The sequence below is a fragment of the Nanorana parkeri genome, unplaced genomic scaffold (genome assembly GCF_000935625.1).
Source record: "Nanorana parkeri isolate BGI_ZX_2015 unplaced genomic scaffold, ASM93562v1 scaffold2796, whole genome shotgun sequence".
Taxonomy (NCBI): Eukaryota; Metazoa; Chordata; class Amphibia; order Anura; family Dicroglossidae; genus Nanorana; species Nanorana parkeri.
Window position 1 is genome coordinate 78,183 of NW_017309064.1, and position 6,171 is coordinate 84,353.

Sequence of the window (6,171 nt, forward strand, 5' to 3'; positions counted from 1 at the left end):
CAGAAGAGAGAAATGAAGGTGAAAGTCTCTGACAGGGAGAAGAATGCAGTTGGGTGGGTCACATTCTCTCACACAGGGTGCAGCTGAGCTGTGACTCGCACTGTGATCATATAATTAGTTATATAAAGGGACACAGATAATATTGGGGTCTTATACAGTAAATGGCCAGCTTTGGAAAATAAAGGTCATTTTGCATAAAGAATACATTGAAAATGGAAATGTATTTACCACTTTTTACTGCTAGTTACTCTCTACCCCTGCTCAGCACTGAAAATAGAAGGATCGGTGCCCAATAACAACAAGATGGAAAACCTCTGTGTGCTAACATGAGATCCTCAAACAGCAGGAGGTGCTCATTATTTTCTTTTCAAGTTATGAGGAGCCCGTTCATCACATCTAATCGTCGAATCTGGAGCATCACTTGCAAACCTCTCCAAAATATTGTCCATCCTTAAATCACTCTGTCTCTTACAAACATAAAAATTAATACAAGGCAGCCAGTAAAAGTGCAGTAATAATACTTCCCAGACCTCATGTCTCTAATCTTTGTTCTCTTGTAGAGATAGAAGCAGTGGTAGAATCTTCATCGCGCAATACTTCGGGTGTGTCTGATAGTTGTATCTTTTGAGTGCCCACTGTGGCCCCCAACAGCTCATGCGTCTCTTCAGATCTGCAGAGACACACTAGTGACGTAGTGACAGCTGGGTGGAACCACAGTGAGGAGATGATGGAATCTGACACACCCGGAAGTGTTGGGTACTGAAGATTCTACTTAAACACTTAAAAATTGTTTTCTTGCTCCTCCAACCTCCAAGATGACAATAATGGAAACCATTAAACCATACCTTGTCACCACTAAGAAGGAAACAGTTCCTGCCAAGGAACGTGTGGTCAGGGGAGGCAGGTGAGGCAGAGCATTACCTAGTATTATGAAGAAAAAAGGCGTCAGCTGACAGCTTTTTCTCCATTCAGAGCGGCATGTTACAGGTTACATACCAGGGAAATCCCCCCCGCTGTGTAACCTGTCATGGACGGAGCGCTGAGTGGTAATTACAGGCGGCGCTGCATCCGGCTTTTAGCAGGTAGTTAGGTTACACAGCAGGCTTCCCCACTGCTTGTGTAACCTAACTTGGTGAGGCTATGTACCGTAACACATAATGATAAGACTAAAAATTACATTAAGGAAATCTTTCACAATTATAGAAAATAATAGTTTCTTCAAGAATTAATATTTCTTAGCAATACAATTTTTTCAGGGTGCAGAAAAGATGAAGAGAGAGTACAATATACCCTGGGCATAATGTTAATGTACAATATTCATATTGTAGATCCTAAACTGAATTAATTTGCTACAATTAATGACATTTCATCTATTATACGTGAAGAAATCGATTCCCCACGTCACAACATTTGAGGGATTTTGGTAATCCTGAATATTAGGGATGCACCGATACCGGTTTTTCAGTATCAAGTACAAGTACCGATATTTTGCTTTTGGTACTCACCGATACCAAGTACCGATACCTGTGTTTCTGCTGGCATGGAGTCGGCTTCCCAGGCAATCAGGAAGCTGGGCGGCGTGTAATGACATGCTGCCCGGTTTTCTGATTGCCCGGGAAGCCAGCTCCATTTTGTTTGGCCGTCTCGATTGTGATTGGCCGGGAAACCGGCTTCCCAGCCAATCAGCAAGGAGTCGGCTTCCCGGCATTACTCGCCACCTGGCTTGCTGATTGCCCGGGAAGCTGGCTCCATGTTCCCCTACGGCACTACCGGTCATAGGAAATCTTCCCCTTCCATTTGGGCGAGTATGAGTACTCCACCAAATACTCGGTATCGGCACCAATACTAGTATCAGTGCATCCCTACTGATTATTGATGAGTGAATGTTCCTAGGTTTGATTGAGAAACCCTTTGATGAAATCATTGTAAGTTCTTGGAAATGCAAACTGAACCCCACTGAAGTCAAAATGGGCTGAATCTTGAAAATCAATTCCATTTTCAAGGCTAATAGGTAAGGGATTGTCAAAGAGTATAGAGAGTTGAGCACTGCCACATGTTCAGGTGGACATGTTCCAATGTCAAAAAAATTAGAAGTACTCTTTAGCAACTTCAAGGGTGACATGGGAAAAATACAATTTATAATTACATGCTTGGGAGGTTCCTTTGAGTTATTTGCGATGTTACTGAACAATACAAATGTCCCAGACAGTGTCAGCTGGCTTGGCATGGCTTAACATCATTGGGGCACTGTGAGTTAACATTACCTATGAGATAACATCAACGGTTGGGGCACTATACCCTCTAATGGACCTTTTATTCCTCTCAATGTGCCTGTCCTGACCTCTGGATCAGTGACATCATTGCTGATTTTCCCTCAGGGCTCTCATGTTGTTGTCACTGCTGGTTACTCGGCAGGAATGTTAGGCTGAGAAGAAAGGAGAAGGCCTGTAGTCAGGTCATTTCATATTTGGTTCCAGGCCTTGTGCAGATTGTCCATCATTGTAGATGAAGAAGAGCCGAGACTGATAGACCTCTATTAGAGATCATGTATTTGAAGCATATTGTCTTCTGGTAACCTGTTCCGGTTCTGTTATGTTGAATGATAATGACAACGCTGGCAGTCACCCCCAAATTAAATGGGGATCGGAGAAGATCTGACTGTGGCGGGATTTAAAGTGGTAGTACACCTTTGGAATGTAAAATAAACAAAGCTCGTCCTCACATAGTGTGTACTTACCTGAATCATTAGCTCCTAGTGTGCATTCTGCCAGCTCTCCCCATCCCCCTATGGTCAGCATGAGTCTGTATGACTTCCTGATAGCTGCTTCCTCCAGCCAATCCAGGGCATGACTCCGCCCCCTCCTGTAGCAGAGAGAAGGTGATTGACAGCCTCACTGAGCAGACTATGCTGGTAGCTGTGTAATAGGGGGTGTGTCCATTTCCTTATATGGACAACACTCATTTGTCACATGGCACTCAGTTCTCTGCTCTGTTCAGGACAGCGATACTCAGCAGAGCCAATCACATGACTGCAATCCTACGCCCACCTACTGTAAAGGGAGCTCCCACCATGAGGAGGACTAAGGACTCTGATGTAAATGGTGCTCCCACCATGAGGAGGACTAAGGACTCTGATATAAATGGTGCTCCCACCATGAGGAGGAATAAGGACTCTAATGTAAAGGGGGCTCTTCCAAGAGGTGGACTGAGGACTCTGATGTAAAGGGGGCTCCCACCATGAGGAGGACTGAGAGCTCTGATGTAAAGGGGCTCCCACCATGAGGAGGACTGAGGACTCTGATGTAAAGGAGGCTCCCACCATGAGGAGGACTGAGAGCTCTGATGTAAAGGGGCTCCCACCATGAGGAGGACTGAGGACTCTGATATAAATGGTGCTCCCACCATGAGGAGGAATAAGGACTCTGATGTAAAGGGGCTCCCACCATGAGGAGGACTGAGGACTCTGATATAAATGGTGCTCCCACCATGAGGAGGAAAAAGGACTCTGATGTAAAGGGGGCTCCCACCATGAGGAGGAATAAGGAATAAAATGTTTTTCATTTAAATTTACCAGAGAATCCTTCTACTGATCTATGTGTGTGAGAGAGCTCCTACCTGCACCAAGCAATGGAGCGATCAAGCCCTGGAGACACCCAGGCCCCCCTAGACATGGATGAAGGGGATCTGAAAGGACCTGAGCAATGTCTGAGTGACAAAAAGTCAAAAATGGAGAAATCTCTGTTGCTGGAAACTCAAACAAGCCTTATGGACAGGTCCTGTCCGCAGCCAGGTGAGAGCCCAGCAAGGGTGGGGGACAGACAGAGGAAAGTTTGTGAGTTGGTGGAATGTGTGTGCGCCTTTGATTTTCCCTGCTTTGAAGCTGACATTTTGTTTTTGCAAGAGACCTGGCTGAAATCTCAGGCTGAGATGCTGTCAGCCAAAAGGGAGTGGTGTCATGGGTCTTCCCTCTGGTCTCTTGCGGCCGAGCCCCACAGTGGAGTTGCAGTCCTTTTTAAGACTGGTTCGGTGGCTTGCTGATGAGTTATTGAGGTGGAGATTGGTAGATGTTTGGTCTTAGACACTGTGAAGGGGCAGTTCCTACACCTGACCTTATCAATTTCTATGGTCCTGAGTCCAGATGGGCAAGAAAGTGCCTTCTTACAAGGGTCAATCCTTACCTGTTTATGTCCCATCAGGTGATCTTTGGCAGTGATTTCAACATCAACACTAGACCTAAGGACAGGGCAGGTGCCAGAGGTGCCCTGGGATCAGATAGCATTCTTTTGAATAGGATAGTTGGTGGACGTGCACGTTCGACACCTCCACGACCACACTGGTTTCATTGTTTCCCAAGGTAGCTGTCAGAGTAGATGAGACAGGTTTTTTTTTAAGGAGGATTCGGTGTCTGCGGCTCCCGAGTTGCAGGCAGTAGAGTTCTCTGATCACCTTTGTCTTTGGGTAGTCTTGAATCTTGCAGAGACCCCTCAGAAAGGCAGGGGTTTGTGGTGTCTTAATGTGACGCTGCTTGAGGACCCTGAGGTGAAGCAGTCCTTTAAGACTTTCTACATGGACCAGACCTCGCTCTTAGAGGGCAATTGTTCCCACCTGGAATGGTGGGAAGTAGTTAAGAAGAGGTCTGTGAATGTCTTCTGTGGGGTCTCAATGCACAGGGCCATCTCGAAATACCGTTCCTACCTGCGATTATGTAGACAACTAGACTGTCTGGTATCATCGGGTGGTTTGCAGGAGGAGATACCGGTCTAACGTGCCGTCTGAGAGAGTGCCAGTATGACCGTCTTGCCTCTCTTGTCTTTGAAAGGGATTACGGGAATTTCTGCTCCCCGGACCTCTGCAGTCTAACTGGAGAGACTCAAGAGCATCGAAGGTTGTGCATGGTCTGCGTGACACCTCAGGCTCCCTTGTTAGGTCCAAGCAGGAGATCCTGGGCATCATCAGGACCCATTTTTCAGGCCTCTTGAGGGCGAGAACTTTGGTTAAGGATAAAATGTCTGAATTCCTTGCCGAATCCCCATTGCCCACAGGGGTTGACATCCCAGCCTCATTGACAGCAGACATTGTGGTAGAAGAGGTTGAGCAGGCAATTTACTTTGTCACCGGTGCCTGATGGTCTAACGGTGGAGTTCTACAAGACCTCTAAGAGCTTATTAGCACCTTAGGGTTAGGGTTATTCACTGTCCCCAGCCGAAGCACCTATAGTGCTGTTCTGTGCGTCCGAGAGGCCGTGTAGAGGTGCAGGGCTGATGGTCGGAGCCAGTATCTGCTGGCTTTGGATCAAGCAAAAGCTTTTAATCGGGTGAACCCCGAATACCTCTGGCTCCTACTGGAAAAGTACGGCCTGCCGGATAAATTTGTGAATTGGCGGAGAACGTGCTATAAAGAGGTGGAGAGCTTCCTTCTTGTTAATGGCTGGGTGGGTCCATCCTTTGAGGTTGACTTTGGGGTCAGGCAGGGTTGCCATTTGAGCCCTCTCCTATACATCTTCGCGGTCAACCCCTTCATACGAAGGCTAGATTGTGAGCGTCTTGTGGGGATCTCATTGGGGCCTTGCTCTGGGACCTGGCCATCAAAGTTTTAGGCAACCTATTCGGCCAAGGAGATTACCCTACAGCAAACTAGGAACTCACCAAATAGGATACCGACTAGGATACCGACCAAAAGGTGATGGCCTGGAAAGGCTGGAAGCTGTCTCTGAAGGCAAGGATGAGCCTGGTCAAGACGTACTTGATACCACTGTTTCTGTTTGTCAGCTACGCTTGCCTCTTGCCGGAATCCTTTCATGTGAAGATCTACAGTCTGTTCTTCCTGTTACTTTGGGGAAACAAGGCAAACAAGATGAAGAGGGAGGTCACATACCTATAGCGGAGTGTAGGGGGGTTGGACATCTATAACCCCGTAGTGTTCTTCACTACAATTTTTCTTAAGTTCAATCTGATGTCCCTCTTTGTTGAGGAGCCTCTGCTGTGGGTGTGTTCATTCAAGGAATGGTTCAATCTGTTCTTGGATTGATGGCAAGAAGGGGGCAGGCCAGGTGATCTGCGAAGATCACATTCGTACTTGCCTTCCTATGTCCCTCAGAGCTTGAGAGTCCTGAGGCGGTGGCGGATAACTGCTCTCGAGGATGGGTCGTTTGGTCGGAGGCAACTCTACTAG